General features: G+C 39.3%; 1 non-coding gene and 2 pseudogenes across 1 annotated transcript; 2 read left to right on the top strand and 1 right to left on the bottom strand.

Annotated features, from left to right (window-relative positions):
- Nucleotides 1-2,959: 2,959 nt before the first annotated feature.
- Nucleotides 2,960-3,755, top strand: LOC101954550 (malignant T-cell-amplified sequence 1-like; annotated as a pseudogene).
- Nucleotides 3,756-5,844: 2,089 nt separating this feature from the next.
- On the bottom strand, nucleotides 5,845-5,952 carry LOC120887794 (U6 spliceosomal RNA). Its single transcript, XR_005731117.1, has one exon. It is a non-coding gene; the product is annotated as a U6 spliceosomal RNA (small nuclear RNA).
- Nucleotides 5,953-8,214: 2,262 nt separating this feature from the next.
- On the top strand, nucleotides 8,215-9,801 carry LOC101971725 (non-selective voltage-gated ion channel VDAC1-like; annotated as a pseudogene).
- The last annotated feature ends 10,704 nt before the right edge of the window (nucleotides 9,802-20,505 follow it).

Raw genomic sequence — 20,505 nt, 5'->3', positions numbered from 1 at the left:
GTGCCGAGGATCAAACCCGGGCCACACGCATGCCAGTTGAGCGCACTACGGCTTGAGCCACATCCCCAGCCCCTTTTTTTATTATTCTTTACATAAATGTTTTACTCTTATCTATTCAGAACATGGCAAAAAAGACTGGCCCCAGTTTTTTGTTGTTGTTGTTGTTTGTTTTTTTACAGTCCACTATTTCCTTTTCTTATCCAGAAATAATGAAAATGAAGAAGGTTTGGGCATAGCCCAGTGGTAGAGTATTTCCCTAGCATATGAGAGGCCCTGTTTTTAACCCTTAGCACTGGAGGGGTGGGCAAGTTGGGAAGATCAAGAAAATTTTAAAAACAAAAAGCAAGAAAATAAAGAAAACTAAACATCTGTTCAGACTGCCCCAATCTTTTTTTTCTTTCTCTTAGTACAAGGGGTTTGGGGGGAGCAGGGCTGGGGTTTAAATTCAAGGCTTTATACTCTTGGCAAGAGCTTTACCACTGAGTACATCCCAGGCCAAGACTGAGGATTGAACCCAGAACTTCATACATGCCATGCAAGTGTTTGATCCTTTAATTTAATTTTTTATTTTTTTAGTTTTTTTAGTCAGTGTTTTGCTGAGGCTATCCTTGAACTTTAAATCCTCCTACTTCAGCCTCCCAAGTTGCTGGGGTTACAGGTGTGCACAAACATGCCTAGGTTTCATGTATCCCTAAATTATGGTATCCAGGCATCTTTTTCTCATTTAAATGACTTTCCAAGTTCTACATGCTCAAAATTCAGATTGAGAAGTCCTTGGGTGAATCTTTACACTGCTAGTTTTAGAAAGCAATACTAAATTATAAGCAGTCATTCTTGGTGTGGGATGGTTGGGTTTTCCGATGATAGTCGTCCAATTTCTATTATAAAACTGTTTCATCTTATTTGAGAAAAACAAAATATCCACATGATGGCGCTATAACCTGCAAAATACAAGACAAATATGTGAGGATCAAGATCTTGATGAATTCTGGAGTGCTTATGAATATGCTTAAAATGAGGCATATTACATACAAAACCATATAAGTGTCATTCTCTTACGCTTTACAGAGACACATGGCCTAATCCTTTGTTTTCCTTTTCAAGTATATTTTCCACAAGTCATCTCAGTCCTTATCACTTTAGAAAAGAAGTTATTAAACAGTCTAGCACTTGGCATTGAACCAGATAAGTCAAGCAAACTCAAATAGGAATTTTAAAGCCGAATGTGACCACATGATCTTGATACCACCAGTTATGGGTGAGTATGAGTTCTGTCTGCTTCTTCACATGTTTAAGTTTGAACATTAGAGAAGCACGAGGAGACAAGCATATAAAGCAGGGTTTATTTAACAATGGGTAACATAGACTTCTCCTGAGAGGGAGAAGGGAGCCATAGCTGGTATCCTGGTATACCCAGAAGCAGGGTTTTGTGTCCTTTAATATGTCCTCGGCTTCCTTTGTTCTCCTGCCCTCTTCCCCTTGTCTTTCTCCTTCCTGTGTATGTGACTAGGCAGGAATACTAGAGGGCCTGGCCAGAGGTAGAAAACAGGTGAGCGGAAGGGGGAAGGGCTGAAGGGGGAAAGGCAGCCCAGGACACCTTAATTAAAAACTTTACTCTCTGGCTGGGGATGTGGTTCAAGCGGTAGCGTGCTCTCCTGGCATGCGTGCGCCCCGGGTTCGATCCTCAGCACCACATACAAACAAAGATGTTGTGTCCGCCGAAAACTAAAATGTAAATATTAAAAAATTCTCTCTCTCTCTCTCCTCTCTATTAAAAAAAAAAAATTTACTCTCCCTGTAGGGAGGGGCAATTGCTGGCTCAAGTTACCTTAGCTACAGGTGGAAGTTCTTGATAAGGGTGGAGGAAGGGCTCTGAAGAAATTAACATTTCAATCATTTCAATGCTTCAGGGGACAGTCTCCAATTTGCCACTCAAAATTGGCAGACTCTACCTATCTATACTGACTGCATGTCTACTTCTGGCTTCAATCTCTTTGGGATTTTGTTGTTGTTGTTGTTGTTGTGTGGTTCTGAGAATTGAACCAGGGCCTCATGCATGCTAGGCAAGCAGTCTCCCACTGAGTCACATCCCCAGCCTCTGGGAACTTCTTACTTCCTAACGATTTTTCCATATTGTCATATATTCCTTTTTTTTTTTTTTTTTTTGGTGGTGGTGGGGGCGGATAGAACCCAGGGGCACTCTTCCATTGAGCTACATCTCCAGCCCTTCTCCCTTTTTGTTTTTTATTTTGAGACTGGGTCTCACAAAATTGTTGAGATTGGTCTCAAATATGTAATCCTCCTGTCTCAAGCCTCCTGAGTTGCTGGGATTACAGGCATGAACCACCACCAGCGATTGTCATATCTTCCTATAGGTGATCCTAAGCCAGGATTCAAGACTTACAAAGGAAGCAAGTGTTGAAATGAGATGGATGCTATCATGTAGTTTATATTCTGGCAGAAGAGATGGACTTTAAATACATATTGACATATTACTTTTTAAAGGGGTCCGGCGGAGCATTGGAGGGAGAGACCACACAAGGGAGAGACCACCATGCAATTGGCAAAAGGGGATTTATTGGGGATCCATTCCAGCGCGCTGGGGCTCCGTGCTCACTCAAGAAGGGAGAGCAGCCCAGAGCAGAGGTCAAGCAGAGCTTAAGTACACTTCTGGAGAGGGTGGTGGGCTTTGCATACATCAGAATAAATCATCATGAGGCGTGGGAAAATTGAACAACAACTCTGAGACGTGATTAGCACATTCATTGGCGGGAACAGGTCGGGCAGGGGTGATTGGTCACTCCTAAGCGGGGTACACATTCAAACTGATTGGTTCGGGCCCTGTGACAAACTGCACAGGGCCCTAGGCTAAATGGCCAGTAGGACGTTGTCTTAACTATCTCAGGAATTTCAGGTTTTGGGTGTAACAGAGGAATTTAATAATACCTAATCTTGACAACAGCTCTGACTTTCAGTGCCGGCCTTCCTCATGTAAGGGGATCTGCCCGACCCTTGCTAATTCAATTTCTTTCCCTTTCCGGGCCCTTCCCTATCATCGCCCCCTTCACCTTGGATCATGTTCAAGAAGTCTGATGAAAAAGAAAATGTGTCCAACTGCATCCAGCTGAAAACATCTGTTATTAAGGGTATTAAGAACCAGTTGATAGAGCAATTTCCAGGTATTGAACCATGGCTTAATCAAATCATGCCTAAGAAAGATCCTGTCAAAATAGTCCGATGCCATGAACATATAGAAATCCTTACAGTAAACGGAGAATTACTATTTTTTAGACAAAGAGAAGGACCTTTTTATCCAACCCTAAGGTTACTTCACAAATATCCTTTTATTCTGCCACACCAGCAGGTTGATAAAGGAGCCATCAAATTTGTACTCAGTGGAGCAAATATCATGTGTCCAGGCTTAACTTCTCCTGGAGCTAAGCTTTACCCTGCTGCAGTAGATACCATTGTTGCAATCATGGCAGAAGGAAAACAGATGCTCTATGTGTTGGAGTCATGAAGATGTCTGCAGAAGATATTGAGAAAGTCAACAAAGGAATTGGCATTGAAAATATCCATTATTTAAATGATGGGCTGTGGCATATGAAGACATAAGTGATCCACAGAAGGAATGCACTTGGGCTAAATATGGATATTGTGCTGTATCTGTGTTTGTGTCTGTGTGTGACAGCATGAAGACAATGCCTCTGTGGTTATGCTGAATAAATTCTACAGATGCTAAATAATAATAATAATAATAATAATAATAATAATACCTAATCTTTTACATTTTAATTCAAGCTTTCCAGCTTAGAAACTTTACCCTTTCAAGCTTAGAAACTTTACCTTTTCAACTTAATTAAAATTATGATAGATGCTTTCTTTATTGTTGTTGTTCTTCTTCTTTTTTCCCCTGTGTTGGGGATGGAATCCAGAACCTTGCACATGATAGGCAAATACTACACTCCAGTTAAGATTTCTTAATGCATGAAATATACATTTCTGTATTATTCATAATTAATAAATAGAACAAATATAAAGTAAAAGTAACTTTAATATTAATCTTGTATGCTGAAGATGATTAGTTGAAGAAAGATTTAGGTCACCAATGAAGATTTTTATGGAAATTCTAAATAAAACTAGGTACCTTAATATTCTTTAGAGGCTGATGGCATTGACTCTTTTTTTGTTTGTTTGTTTGTTTTGGTGGTAGTGAAAAACCAGCCTCTATCTCAGAGCAAAGCCTGTCCAAGAAAGGGACATGACCTTTGTCCTTGGAAAAACCCACAGAGCACTCCAAAGCACATTCCCACCCTGCTAAGTTGTTTATCTACAAATAACTGGAGAGATCTGCTGCCCCAGGTGTCCCTGACTCAGTCAGGCTAGGTGGAGATCCATAGCAACCCCCTAGCAGCCACCAATCAGCATGAGACAGGGAAATACCTGGGATGCCAGATGACCCTCCCAGTAGTTTATGGTGGTTGATAACAAGTTGGGAAACCATGTAGTTCAGCACGTACACCCCTCTTGGCTCAAACCAATCAGTTCAAACCAATACCCCTTTTGTTCTGACCAATCACCCCTACCCAACTTGTTCTGGCCAGTGAATGTGCTAATCATGTTTTAGAGTTTTTATTTGATTTTCCCGCGGTGTGTGATGGTTTGCTATGATGTATGTGAAGTCCCTGCCCTCTCCAAAGAATGTATAAAAATGCTGCAAACCCTGGGCTAGGGGCCTCTCAGCGTCACCAGTTGCTGTGTGTGCACGCAGAGGACCGAGCTAGCTCGCAATAAACACCTCTTTGCTTACATTGATTTTGGGTCTCTGGTGGTCTTTGGGGGTCCTGAATTCGAGCATAACAGTAGTTGTGGTGGGGGGTGTTTACCAGGGATTTAACTCTGGGGCACTCAACACTGAGCCACATTCCCAGCCCTATTTTGTATTTTATTTAGAGAGAGAGTCTCACTGAGTTGCTTACCACCTGGCCTTTGCTGAGGCTGGCTTTGAACTCCCTCTGCTGTTTCTGCCTCCTGAGCCTCTAGGATTATAGGCAGGAGACAGATGCCAGGCTCTTTTTTTTTTTTTTTTTTTAAGCCTAATTTTACTTTCTGGAGCTTTCTTTTTCCCTGGTATAGTAGTATTACTTTCTCTATTCTTATGCTTAACAAACATAGTTAGGCATGTTCTCTGGCTTCTTAAATAAAAAAGAATGAAAGAAAGTAAAAGGGAAAGTTTTTTTTTTTTTTTCTTTAGCAACCAAGAAGTAGTGAAAAAAAGAATGAGGAAAATTTGAAACTATAAGATGGGGGAGGGGAGAAAGGATTGCAGCAGCAGCTCAGTGGTAGAATGCTTGCCAAATGTGAATCCCTGAGGTCAGTCCCCAGCACCAAAAACTAGAACCAAAACCAAAACCCAACAAAAACCCCCAACTCTCCAGGGAGGAAAGTAACAGAAGAAAAGGGAGATAGATTTGTTCATTCTTTTGGTATGATATTTACATACTGTAAATTCGAAATGTAAGGAGCACCCTTATTATTTATGTGGTGCTGAGGATTGAGCCCAGGGCCCTGAACATGCTAGGCAAGCACTCTACCACTGAGCCACAATCCCAGTCCCAAAGGGATTAATCTTTAATGAATAACTTCCTAATTGGGTGGCTGGGACACGGGATTTCAAGTTCAAGGCCACCCTGTGCTATTTAGTGAGAACCTGTCTCAAAATAAAATTTGTAAATGGATTGGGGATATAATGCAGTGATAGAGTGCTTCATATATATATATTTTTTTTTCATAAAGCATTTCATATATATATATATATATGTATATATATATATATGTACAAGAGAACTCTTCTTTATTCTCTTTGTTAATTTGTCATCATCTTTGGGCAGGGGTGATGCTAATCTTCATGTATCATTTCAATTTTAGTATATGTACTGTTGAAGCCAGCACCTTTAGGAGATGTATTCTTCACAAACATTTCAGTGCTAGGATCCCCATTGTACAGCTAAAATAATTAAAGCTGTGAGAGGGGCTAAACTCATAGAGCAATAAAGATGTCACAGTGAACTTTCCCAATGCAAAATGTATATACAGGGTCCCTAAGTTGCTCAGGCTGGCCTCAAATTTAGGATCCTCTGTCTCAGCCTCCTGAGCAGCTGAGATTACAGGTGTGCACAACCACACCTGACATGAAGTATATTGATAATGGCAATCTCTCTATGTTCCTCATTTCTTACCTCTCCCTTTCTCTAGGGTTTTTTTTTGTTGCTACTGTTGTGAGGGAGGTTACTAGAGATCTAACTTATGGGCACTTTGCTACTGACCCCAGCTTTTTTATTTTTTAAATTCTGAGACAGGGTCTCACTAAGTTGCTGAGGCTGTTCTCAAAATTGGATCCTTCTGTCTCAGCCTCCCAAATCACTGGGATTATAGGCATGAACTACTGGACCAGGCTCCTTTAGTTCTTAAAGACTTGAAGGGTGGCTGAATATAGCATCCAGCCCTCTGAAGCATGGACACCCCCTCTTCTGTGTTAATCTAGTCTTGGGGTTCTGTCTCTTTGATCTGATCAACTGCCTGTTGCTTTTTACCTAACTTTTGCTAGTTCTTGATGTATTTTCGGTTTGGCTTATCTTGAATATTTCTTTTTCTGATAATTGGGTACATGAGTTTGACGGCTACTCTTTCCTTGTTTTGAAGACTTGAGTCCCTGGCCAACCATTGTTAGAATAAGCCCTTTTTGTTATGAGAAGTGTATTCTATTTTAACAAGTAATATTCTAATCTTTTGATTGTAAAATAAGACTTTAAGGTGTATTATATGATATTCATTGGATTTGATTTGAGAACTATTTTTAAAGTTTTTAAAAATGATTACAGCCAGGCATGGTGGTAAATACCTGTAATCTCAGAGACTTAAGACACCAAGGAAGGAGGATTGCAAGTTCAAGTTCAAGGAATTGCCTCAGCAATTTCGCAAGGCCCTAAAAATTTAGCAAGACCTTGTCTCAAAATAAAAAAAAATAAAAAGGACTAGAGATGTGTCTCAGTGACTAATTGCACCCTGGGTTCAATCCTCGTTGCCAAAATAAATAAATAAAAAATAATAATTACAGTTAGGTATGGTGGCACAAGACTGTAATTTCAATAGCTCCAAGAGGTTGATGTAGGAGGATTCCAAGTTTGAGGCCAGCCTATGTAACTTAATGAAACCATGTCTCAAAATAAAATTTCAGAGGGCTAGGGATGTAACTCAGGGGGATATCACCCCTAAGTTCAATTCCCAGTACCACATATATAAAAGACAGAAATAAATGAAATAAAACAAAATTAAAACAATTGATTAATGAAGTATATAAGATAGGCATGGTAGTGCTTGTCTGTCATCCTAGTTAATATGGAGGCTAAGGTGGATCACTTGAGCCCAGGAATTTGAGGCCAGCCTAGGCAAATAATGAGACACTCCTTATTATCAAACAACAAGAAATAAACTATTTAAGAAGCAGTAAATATACTTTATAAATTAACATTGATGTTTTTGCCATGCTTCTCTTCCTCTGGCAACCCAGATAATTACACTAAATACAAAAATAATAGAAATATTAATTATTGACATTATTATACCAAAAAATATTCACAGAACATAATCAAGTCTGTACATTAATTCTACCAAATCTTGCAATTTCCAGGGTTGAATAGAGGTCAATTTGAAACAAGGTTCATGGTTGTCCAATCTTTATGGCTCTTTTCTTACAGTGGCTACAATGTAATTATGTCTGAAAAACACTAATCTGCCAGGTTACAGAATTTGCTGTCAACTAAAAATGTAGAAAAGTATTTGAAAGTAGATTTTCATTATATGTTTGTGATCTTAAAAATTAAGGGCTGGGTGTGTAGGTCAGCAATAGAGCACTTACTTCACATGTATGAGGCCCCTCCCTGGGTTTGATCTCCAGCTCCACCAAAGAAAAGATAAATAAATATTACACCTGATAGTCTAATGACTGCAAGCATTCTCATAGTTTTAAGAATTTTGTGGCCTGTGGTTTTTATTGTTGTTGTTTAATATGTATCCTTTAATTGTGACTCTCTATATTAGTCTGCTGAGTTCAGAGTGTTACCAGATTTGGAAGTTCAAGTTTACCAAACTTAAAAACTAAGGCACTTGGCCACCACTTCTATAGCTCCCACTGCCACTGCCTCTGAGCAGAAGATGGCTGTGCCTCCCACATATGCTGATCTTGGCAAATTTGCCAAGGACTATGGCTTTGAATTAATCAAACTTGATTTGGAAACAAAATCTGAGAATGGATTGGAATTTATGACCTCAGGCCTAGCCAACTCAGAGACCACCAAAGTGACAGGCAGCCTGGAAACCAAGTTTTGTAGGAACAGAGGAGGCACAGTACCAAAGAAGGTAGCAGGAAACAGTTTTATTTGGCTGCTGTCAGGTTCAGAGGGCACAGCTTTTGCTGTAATCAATCAATCCCCTGAACCCTGAGTTCAGGTAGTTTCAGAATTTTATACCCAGCATGTAAGGGGAAGGGCTCAGAAGTTCACAGTTTGAAAAAGTTCACATAAATGCAGCTTTTTCTTTCACTGTTCTGGGCAAGTTAACCCTTCAAGGACAACACCTGAGAAGGGGAGAGCTTCTTCTCCCCTTTTTTTCCTCCCCCTGCCAGCTGTTACCATGGAGCCCAATTGGTAACTTCTCTAAGAAATGTAGACATCTCTGTGAAGCCCCAGCTCAAGGCCAGAGGCCTTGTTTACACATTTTTTTTTAATATTTTATTTTTTTTTAGTATTTGGCGAACACAACATCTTTGTTGGTATGTGGTGCTGAGAATCGAACCCGGGCCGCACGCATGCCAGGCGAGCGCGCTACCGCTTGAGCCACATCCCCAGCCTCTGTTTACACATTTTTACAAACTAATGTACTGAATACATGTTTGTGAAAAGCTAGTAAGGGGGTGTCCAGCACCTGGAGTGCTAATTTCTTCCCTGCCAGTGCCAAATAAAACAGGGCAACAGGAAAACAGGAAGTTCATCTATATGAACTCTTTTGTAGAGACTCTTTTGTTGACAGTCATAAAATCAGCCATAGTGAAGATTTCTGGAGAAGCCCAGAGGGTGTCACAACACAAGTACAGGTGGACTGAATATGGCCTGACGTTTACAGAGAAGTGAACATTGACAACACACTATGCACTGAGATCACTATGAAAGATCAGCTTGCACGTGGACTGAAGCTGACCTTCAATTCATACTTGTCACCTAACACTGGGGGGAAAAATGCTAAAATCAAGACGGTACAAGCAGGAGCACATCAACCTGAGCTATGACGTACGGACTTTTGACATTGCCGGGCACTCTAATGCTGGGTTATGAGGGCTGACTGGCTGGCTACCAGATGAATTTTGAGATTGCAAAGTCCCGAGTGACCCAAAGCAATTTTGCAGTTGGCTACAAGACTGACGAAATCCAGCTTCACACTAACGTGAACTATGGGACAGAGGTTGGTGGCTCCATTTATCAGAAAGTGAACAAGAAATTGAAGATGCTGTCAATCTTGCCTGGACAACAGGAAACAGTAATACTCACTTTGGAATAGCAGCAAAGTATCAGATTGACCCTGATGCCTGCTTCTAGGCCAAAATGAACAACTACAGCCTGATGGGTTTAGGATACACTCAGACCCTAAAGCCGAGTATCAAACTGACACACTGTCACTTTGATGGATGGCAATAATGTCAATGCTTATGGGCACAAACTTGGTCTAGGACTGGAATTTCAAGCATAAATGTACAATCATTAATTTTAAAACATTTTGCAGCATAGCTACCTTCAGAATTTAGTGTGCTTTTAATGCTGTAGAGCTGGGATGCAAGAATTGCTAAAAATCATATTAGACCTCCAGGTGAAAGAGGATTCAGCTTTAAAGTGTTACCATTTCAGAGGTACAGAAGAAACTGAGTCCAAACGAAAGATCCTTTCAGCTGTAGTCTTGTGTGTGAGAGACTGGTGGTCCTCTAGAGATGCCAGGTTTCCTTTAAAAAAAAAAAAATCTACAAATGCCTGCAAGTGGAAGCTGATAATTTATAGGCACTTTGTAAATCTGTATTGAGTAAATGAATGGAATTGTGACTTCCTGAAAATCAAACCTTGGTTTCCTAACCCTTATTGATGAGGAGCTTGTTGCTTGGTGGTGTGTACAAACTGATGTGAAAGGGACTTTTTTAGACAGACCTTCATAAACTTGTTCCACTCTAACTCATCATCACCTCTTTTACACCAAAAGTAGTCTGCAGGGTGTGGCCACTGTTTCTTTTTCGTGCCATTTTGGGGAGGAGAGGATAGACGTGATGAAGCCAATAATTCAGGACTTAATTCCTTTTTTGTGTTGTGGTTTTCTTGTCCTTGTACTAGTGTCTGAAATAGCTTCCAGGAGCTCCAGCTATAGGCTGGGAAGAGTCTGCGTGATTGTCATCACACAGTGACAACACTAGGAATCGAAATTCGACTTCTGTTGTATTCTCATCACTCAATTTATTTTTTAGCAGTTTAATGGGTACATTTTGGAGTCTTTTATTTTGTGTGGAATTAGATACTCCCCTTCAAATGCTGTAATTAACATCACTTAAAATAAAACTTGAATAAAATATTGAAAACTAAAAAAGAAAACAATAACAAAACAAACACAAAAGCACACAAACACACATGCAAAAGAATGTTTCCCATGTGGGAACCTAGAACTGTTAACTTTCTAGCAGAATGAAACATTTCTTGCTAAATGGTCAACTGGAGACATCATAGATCAATACATTATACTGACTTGTTTTACCTTTCTTAGGTATTTAACTTGGGCATGCAATATTTGTAAAAGTCTCAAACCCTAAAGCTTGAATAGAAGGGGCCTATGGGAGTGGCGGTACAACTCAGTGGTGGGGCACATGCTGAGCATGAGGAGGTCCTGGCTTCAATACCCAGCACCAAAAACAATATTAAAAAGGAATGAAAAAGGAAAAAAAGGGTCTGTATATATGATTTAAGGTGAATCCATTTCAAATTATTCCTTAAAATAAATTAGCAAAATAAAGAGGTTAGTCATTTGAAAAATGCAAAATTCCCAGATCTTGGGATCTTGTGGAAACAGTACAGGATTAAACCACAATTTCTGGATTCTACTCCTATTGTTACCATACTAGCCAAAGCAAATCTTGGAAACTCTCAGTATCCACTTTCTAATTTATAAAAATGGTTCATTTCAATTTCCATCTCTCAGATTTCACATAAATAAGAAAAGAACTTGATCAAGCTGTAAAATATTAATATCTTACACTTATGCTTACTTTGTGCCAGAATTAATTTAATTTTGATAAAACCTTTTACTAATATTATCCTCATTTTAAAGATGGAAAGCTGAGGCATAGAACAATTCAGAAACTTGCTCCACATTTACATTTAGTAAGTTATCAAAAATAAATTTTTAGGGGCTGGGGATGTGGCTCAAGCGGTAGCGCTCGCCTAGCATGCGTGCGGCCTGGGTTCGATCCTCAGCAGCACCACATACCAACAAAGATGTTGTGTCGCCAAGAACTAAGAAAAAAATAAATAAATGTTAAAATTCTCTCTCTCTCTCTCTCTCTCTCTGTCCCCCTCTGTCTCTCACTCTCTCTTTAAAAAAAAAATAAATAAATAAATAAATTTTTAAAAAATATTTATTTTTTAAGTTGTAATCGTACACAATACGTTTATTTTATTTATTTATTTTTATGTGGCACTGAGAATTGAACCCAGGACCTCACACGTGCTTAGGCAAGCACTCTACCACTGAGCCACAACCCCAGCCCCAAAATAAATTTTGTAACCAGTTATAATGGGACATGCCTGTAATCCCACCAACTGAACAATTTATTGAGGCCCTAAGCAACTTAGTGAGAACCTGTCTCAAAAAATAAAAATGACTGCGGATGTAGCTCAGGGGTAAAGTGCCTCTGGGTTCCATCCCCAGGATCCCCAGCCCCTAATTTCACCTGGGGGTTCAGCTCAAGGAGAGAACATGAGTTTAGTATGTGTGAATGTGTGAGACCCTTGGCTCAACACCCAGCACCAAAACAAACAAATAAAATGATGAGATTATACAGGGAGTAGTGGTACAGGATTATAATCCCAGCCTTGAGGCAGGAGGATCACAAGTTAAATAGCCAGTCTAAGGGGCTGGGGATGTGGCTCAAGCGGTAGCATGCTCGCCTGGCATGCGTGCGGCCTGGGTTCGGTCCTCAGCACCACATACAAACAAAGATGTTGTGTCCACCGAAAACTAAAAAATAAATATTAAAAATTCTCTCTCTCTCTCTCTCTTAAAAAAAAAAAGTTTAAAAAAATAGCCAGTCTAAGCAATTTAATGAAGCCCTAGGCAATTTAATGACACTGTCTCAAAATAAAAATATAAAAGATGGGAGATGTGTCTCAGTGGTTAAGCACCCCTGCGTTCAATTCCTGCTATGATGATAATGATGATGATGATGATGATGATGATAATAAAATTGTAACTGAAAATTCTGGTTCTATAACCCCAATGGTACTCATTCTTTAGAAGCATAGAGGAGATAGAGTATTTCTAAGGAGGACCAGTAAAGGAAGGCAATACTTAAGTTGAATCTTAAAGAATGGGTAAGATTGTAATAAGAAAACACAAAGAATTGGCAAGAAAATAGAATAAAGTCCCAAAAGATAAGAAAATGTAAAGCATTTATATGGGACAGCAAAAAGTAAGTTCTGGCTAAAGTGCTGCAGAGTAATCTGGAGAGTCTAAAAGATAGATTTATAGGCCCTTGCACTGGAAATTCTGACTTGCAGATCCTCAGGTCTGGAAACAAGTTTTTTCAACAAGTTCTTCAGATGATTCTGATATGCAGCAAGTTATGAGACACAGTGTAATAAAAAACAGAGAAACTAATACAGATTAGGACTATTAATTTAAGTTCAACTCAAATCATGAAAGACTTATGACAAACTAAGGTATTTGGACCATTTGGCCAATAAGATCTCACTGAGGGTTTTTTGTTTGTTTTGCTTCATTTAAAAAAATTTTTTTTCAAATATGTAAAGTGTTCATGAAGTACAAATGCAAAAGTCCACCAAAGGTAATTCCCAGTTCCTTTCTACCTCTATTCTCTTGGATTTAAGGTATTTCTTTTGTTTGCTTTGTTTTATTTGCAATGCTAGGGATGGACCCCTTGGCCTTGAACATGCTAGCCAAACATTCTACCACTGAGCTACATTCCCCACCCCTGTATAATTTTTTTTTTAAGAGAGAGAGAGAGAATTTTTAATATTTTCAGTGGACACAACATCTTTATTTTATATGGTGCTGAGGATCGAACCCAGCGCCCTGCACATGACAGGCGAGCGCGTTACCACTTCAGCCTTATCCCCAGCCCACCCCTGTAGAATTTTAAGAAGAGAAATCATACCACTAGAGCTCTATCTCAGCAAAATGTACCAGACAGAAGTAATTCAGCTGAAATCTAATGAAGGCAGGGACAACCTCTGCCATACTGGTAATAGTGGAAAGTAAAAGGAAAAGATGCAAAGTTCTACAGGTAAAAACAACAGGACTTGGTACTTAGCACATAGCCTAGAAGATAACTTGTACTTCAAAGTATGTGCTCAGTGGTTCTTAAATGATTTAAGTAGAAGAATGACCAAAATGATTTGAAGGTTTAGAAGCAGAATGGCCACATGTGTTGTCTCTCATCCAGCGGAGACGTTCACGGAACAGGGTAGAGGAGAGTGTGGCTGTGGAGTCGCTAATCAAGACGTCTGGAGACCAAGCTGGAAGCAGGTCTGATTTTATTGCGCAGTTACCATCTATATATACTCATACAGTAGCTAAGCAGATTACAGGCAGCCACCAATGCAATTTCTTGCCATCTGTCCTTGCAGTGACCAATTAAGGAGCAGGCCTTGGAGAAAGGGCTGGGACTCCAATGCCCAGGGCTATGCCTACGGGGTAAGTGGTTTATAGTTCATGCTCAAGGAGAGTGGTTTGCCATTCAGGGGCCCACTTTTAAGTATGCCATGTATGCAGTACTCCATGCTTTTGTTCCCACAAAGGACTAGGAGCTGAAAAGTGCTGTTAACATTGTTAAAACAACAAAATTGCAAGGTTTACGGAGGGGGAAGAATAATGGATATGGTTTTGAAGTTAGGAGCTGAAAATGCTTATAGATCATGCAAAATGGAAACTTCTATCACTTGGATAGAACAGTGATTTGGTAGCCAGGAGTAGTAGTGCATGCCTCTAATCCCAGAGACTGAGAAAGGAGAATCACAAGTTTACAGCCAACCTCAAAGGCAGGTGTGGTGGCATAGGCCTGTAATCCCAACAGCTCTGAAGGCTGAGGCAGGAGTTCAAAGCCGGCCTCAGCAACCTAGTAAGTGCTTCAGCAATTTAGCAATACAAAAAAAGGCCTGGGGATGTGGCTCAGTGGCTAAATGTTCATCCCCTGGTATTAAAAAAGAAGAAGAAGAAGAAGAGAAATAGAAAAGCTAGCCTCAGCAACTTAGCGAGGCCCTAAGCAATTTAGTGAGACCCTATCTCAAAAATATTAAATAAATATGCCTAGGGATGTGATTCAGTGGTGAAGTGGTCCTGAATTAAGTACCTGGTACCTACCTACTCAATTTGGTGCCAAGGAAATAAGTTGGAAATTTTGGGCATAAATTTTAGAATGTTCTTTTTTTAAAAAATATTATATTATATTTTATTTTATATTTATTTCTATATTTATGTATACATATTTTTTATTATTTAGAAACACCCTTTGGTCTGAAACTACAGTGATACTAGTGGTTTTTTTTTTTTTTTTTTTTGAGAGTAAGTGAGAGAGAGAGAGAGAGAGAAAGAGAGTTTTTTTTTTTAATATTTATTTTTTAGTTCTCGGCGGACATAACATCTTTTGTTTTTGTATGTGGTGCTGAGGATCGGAACCAGGCCGCACACATGCCAGGTGAGCGTGCTACCGCTTGAGCCACATCCCCAGCCCCTAGAATGTTCTTATATGGGAATGGCTGGATAACCAAGGAAACACTGGAGAAAATGTCCAAGGGCAAAAAATTTAGAACTATTTATATAGGAAAGAAGAGAAGCCAGGAGAGCCAAGTGTCATGGAAATGCAGGAAGATGACTTTATTACAAAAGCAGCAGTAACAGGCAGTGTCCCGTAGGAAAAAGAGGTCAAGGAGAATAAAGAATAAGAAAAACTTGTCAGATTTAGTAATCAAAAAGGAGGGGGGTGGTAAGAGAAAAAAAGTCAGATAAGCAGGAAATAAGAAATAAGCAGATGGTGAGAAAGTGAATGTTTCAAGTGCCTTCCACTCTTGAGAAGTTGAACAGCGTGAGGCTTGCAACAGATGGAAGTGCAGGTGAATGGGCAAAAACTGTAATGTTTATGTTTATCCACTAGTTGGCATCTGTGGTCTTCATTGTGAGGAGAGCAGTGAACAGTTTTCAAGAGGTGCAGTATTAATACATTTGCTGGGACAGGAGAAGGGGCCAAGAGGAAGAATGAGGCTGAGGACACATGACAGTTGACAATTGAACTGATCTGGGAAAGAGATGAGACCTAATTTACAGTTGGATTTAGAACAGAAAAGAGGTGCTTCACCAGACCTAAAAAGAAAGAAATCCTTTGAGATTAAGATACTTTGATGTGAGGAGGGAGGATAAGGGTGTGATTGTCAGTCTGTATTCCCTTAGGAAAGTAGGGGCCCCAAGTTGTTCCTCCACAATAGAGAACTAAATATCATTCAGGTAAATATCACCCAAAAAAGGTAGATACTGGACTGACATAAATATGGCAGGCCTTGTTTGGTAAAGCACTTACCTGAAACAGAGGCTTTATTAGATCTTTTTAAAAATTATTTTAATATTTATTTTGTTGTTTTTGGTTGACACATCTTTATTTTATTTTTATGTGGTGCTGAGGATCGAACCCTGCGCCCTGCGCATGCCAGGCGAGCGCGTTAGCGCTTGAGCCACATCCCCAGCCCCTTTACTAGATCTTTTAAATAATGTTCTTAAGAGCATTATTCTTAACTGAATGGGTACGTCACAGAAGAAGAAATACAACCGATCATCAAATATATGAAAAAATGTTCAATATCTCTAGCAATTAGAGAAATGCAAATCAAAACTACCGTAAGATTCAGTCTCACTCCAGTCAGAATGGCAATTCTCAAAAATCCAATCAACAATAAATGTTGGTGAGGATGTGGGGGGAAAGGCACACTCATACATTGCTGGTAGGACTGCAAATTGGTGCAACCACTCTGAAAGCAGTATGGAGATTCCTCAGAAAACTTGGAATGGAACTACCATTTGACCCAGCTATCCCACTCCTTGGTTTATATCCAAAGGACTTAAAATTAGCATACTACAGTGAAACAGTCACATCAGTGTTTATAGCAACTCAATTCAAATTAGCTAAGCTACGAAACCAACATAGATGCTCTTCAATAGATGAATGGATGAAGAAATAGTAGTATATATACACAATAGAATATTACTCAGCCTTAAATAAGAATGGAACTGTGGCTTTTGCTGGTAAATGGGTGGAACTGGAGAATATCATGCTAAGTGAAATAAAACAATCCCAAAGAACCAAAGGTTGAAAGTTTTCTCTGATATGGGAATGCTAATTCACAATGGGGGGAGACTAGAGAACAAAGGTATTTTGGATAACACAGAAGGTAGTAAAGGGAAGGGAGGAGTATGGGGGTATGATGGATAGTAGAATAAATTGACATTATTACCCTTTGTGCATATATAATTATACAACCTGTGTAACTCTACATCATGTACAACCAGAAGAATGAGAAGCTATACTCCATTTATCTATGATGTGTCAAAATGCATTCTACTGTCATGTATAACTAATTAGAACAATTTTTTTAAAAGAGCATTATTTTTTCCATTTTTAAAAGTCTATGCCTCCAAGAAGGGATCGTGGCCCACATCTGTAATTCCAGTAGCTCTGGATACTGAGGCAGGAGAATCTCATGTTCAAAGCCAGCCTCAGCAACTTAGTGAGGCCCTAAGCAACTGAGGGAGACTCTGTCTCAAAACAAAAAATAAAAGGAGCTGGGGATATGGATCAGTGATTTAACATCTCTGGGTTCAATCTCTGGTACAAAAAAAAGAAGTCTATGCCTCCCTAAATAGGATATGAAACTTGACCAGAGCTAACAAACCTACATTCAAACCCAGGTCAGACCACACAATTTTAAACTGTTAAAGCTCACCACAAGGGGATAACAGAGGCTATGATTAGGCAGGCACAGGATTATTTGATTATTTTACCTTCCAAAACAACATTTCTGGACATTACCACACAAGCAATGTGATATTCCAATATTAACATTCTTTTTTTAAAAAAAAATATTTATTTTTTTAGTTACAAGTGGACACATATCTTTATTTTATTTTCATGTGGTGCTGAGGATTGAGCCCAGTGCCTCTTGCATGCTAGGCAACCGCTTTACCTCTGAGCCATAACCCTAGCCCTCCAATATTAACATTCTAATAAAAGAAAAAAAAGGAAAAGACATGTGAAACTGCATTTCTCTGTACTTTCTTGTTTTTTCCTTTAAATTTTATTATTTTTGATGAAAAATCATAATTGCATATATTCATTGAATATGAAGTGATGTTTTGTTGTATGTATATAATGTGGCATAATTAAATTAAGACAATTAACATTTTTATCACCTCACTTACCTATGTATGTTTTGTTGTTGTTGTTCTTGTTCTTGTTTTTACTTGTGGGGTCTGGGATCAAACCCAGGGCCTCAAGCATACTGGCAGGCAGCATTCCCAGCCCTTATCTATCTATCATTTTTTCTGGTAAGACATTTTAAATTAATTCTCTGGTTTTTTGTCTTTTGTTTGTTTTTGATCCTGGGGATTGAACCCTACTGAACTATATCTCAGACCTATTTTTTATTTTGTACATATATATTATTTTGTTTATATTTTGTACCGGAGGTTGAACCAAGGCACTTATCCACTGAGCCACATTCCTAGCCCATTTTTGAACTTTACTTAGAGACAGGGTCTTGCTATGGTTGCTTAGGGCCTTCCTAAATTGCTGAGGCTGGCTTTCATCTTCTGCCTCAGCCTCCTCAGCCACTGATATTATAGGCGTGCACCACTGTGCCCAGCTTATTTTTTGAGACAGGATCTCATTAAATTGCTGAGACTTGTCTTGAACTTGTGATCCTTCTGCTTCAGCCTCCTGAGTCACTGGGTTTACAGGGATGTGTCATTGCGCTGAGTCATTCTCAGTGGCTTTGGAAATATCTGATAGACTATTATTGACTATGGGACTGTGCAATAGTTTCAAAAAATGTTCTTGTCTATCTGAAACTTTGTGTCTTTTGATCAACAACTCCCAATTCCCTACTCCCCATCCTCAGAACCTGGTAATAATTATGTGGTGGCGACTTAGAACAAAGCAGCCCGCATTGGGGGGGGAGGGGGAATGCCTGTCAATCAGCCAGATCTCCTGACTAACACCTGTCAATCAGCAGGACCCCCTGGCCAATCCTGGAGTAGCCAACTCCCCTGACCAACTCCAAGGGGGCAAGGGACTCTAAGAACACCTTTTCCTGTCCCAAGCCCTTCCCTTCCTGCTGTAAGCCCCATAAAAGTCCAGTCCCGTGGAGCTTCCACGCGGTTTTTCCACAGACCCTTCCCCAGTCCCCTCTGTGGGTCTAATCGAGTTCCGCCCGGGAGTGATACCTCAATAAAGCCTGTTCAGCGGCTCTTTTAAATCCGCTTCCTCTGGTCACTGCCTGCCCGCCTGATCTGACAAATTATTCAATGGTATTTCTATGAGTTCAACTTATGGGATTCCATATATAAGTGAGATCCTGAGACATTTGTCTTTCTGTTTTTGGCTTATTTAACCTAGGATATTATCCTCTAGATTCAGAGATGTTGTGGCAAATGACAGGATTTCCTTCTTTTTGCAGCTGAATAGTATTCCATTATGTATGTGTTAGCACATACTTACATACCACCTTTTCTTTATCCATTTGTGTCTTGATGGACCCCTAGATGGATTCTATGTCTTGGCTATTGCAAATGGTGCTAAGAGGGGCAGATATTCCTTGGACACATTGATTTCAACTCCCATATATGTATATTCAGAAATGGGATTACTTAATTATATGATAATTCTACCTTTATTTGTTTTTATTTAATTATTTAGTCGTAGATGGACACAATATCTTTATTTATTTTTATGTGGTACTGAGGATAGAACCCAGTCCCTCACACATAGTAGGTAATACCTGGCATACCTGTGGCCCAGCACCACTTACAAAGATGTTGTGACTGCCGAAAACTAAAAAACAAATATTAAAATTCTCTCTCTCTCTTAAAAAAAAAAAAAAAGAAGCAGGGATTTGTCTCAGTAGTTCAAGTTCCTTTTGGAATTCTTCACTGCTGCAGGCAGAATAATGATCCCTGGCCCAAACCCCCAACATGTGCACACATGGCAAAAATGTCCATGTCCTAATCCGTGAGACCTGTGAGTATTTTGACTATAGTTGCAAAGAGAAATTAAGATTGTAGATGGAATTAAGGTTGCAAATCAGCTGATGGGAAGATTTTCCTGGATTATCAGTGTGGGTCCAATGTCATCACAAGAGTTCTTATAAGTAAAAGGAGACAAGAAAGATAATCAAAGAGATGGGAGCAAGAGAAAGACATATCAGCTGGCTTTGAAGGTGAAGGAATGGGGTCTTGAGTTAAGGAATTTGGGTGGCCTCCAGAAAACAGGAAAAAAAAAAAATCTTGTCCCTAGAGCCAATCCTTTGATTTTAATTTAGACTTTCATTAGATTCGTATCCAATTTTGGACCCACAGAACCATGAAATAATTTGTGTCATTTAAGTTTTTGGTAGTTCGTTATAGCAGCAATAGAAAACTACCTTACCTTTCTTGCTATCTCCTATCTTTTCCCTGAAAACCCTCAGCAATGGCTTCCACACTATTTAATCCTGTTTTGCAGGATTCATTATGACATTTCTTTTTCTCTCCCTTTCATTCTCTTTCTCTCTTTCTTTCTTTCTTCTACCAGAGATTGAACCCAGGGACGTTTCAACACTGAGTCACATTCCCAACCCCTTTTAAAAATGTTGAGATAGGGTTTCAGTAAGTTGTTTCGGTCCCACTAAATTACTAAGGCTGACTTTAAACTTGGAATCCTTCTGCCTCACCCTCCTTAGTACATTGCTGATTTACCATTCTTATTTTAAATCCTTTGTCTAATGAGGTCTAACTATACAAAGAACATATCTTTTGTCAACGAAATTTAGGGAAAAACAAGTAGATACACAACATTTTTGGAAAATGTAAAAATTTCCCTAAATCTCTGGTAACAAACTATTCATCTAGCACATAGTCAAACTTTTCTTTTCTTTTGGTTGTTGT

Source organism: Ictidomys tridecemlineatus, chromosome 10, assembly GCF_052094955.1.
Source record: "Ictidomys tridecemlineatus isolate mIctTri1 chromosome 10, mIctTri1.hap1, whole genome shotgun sequence".
Taxonomy (NCBI): Eukaryota; Metazoa; Chordata; class Mammalia; order Rodentia; family Sciuridae; genus Ictidomys; species Ictidomys tridecemlineatus.
This window is presented reverse-complemented; position numbering and strand designations above follow the sequence as displayed.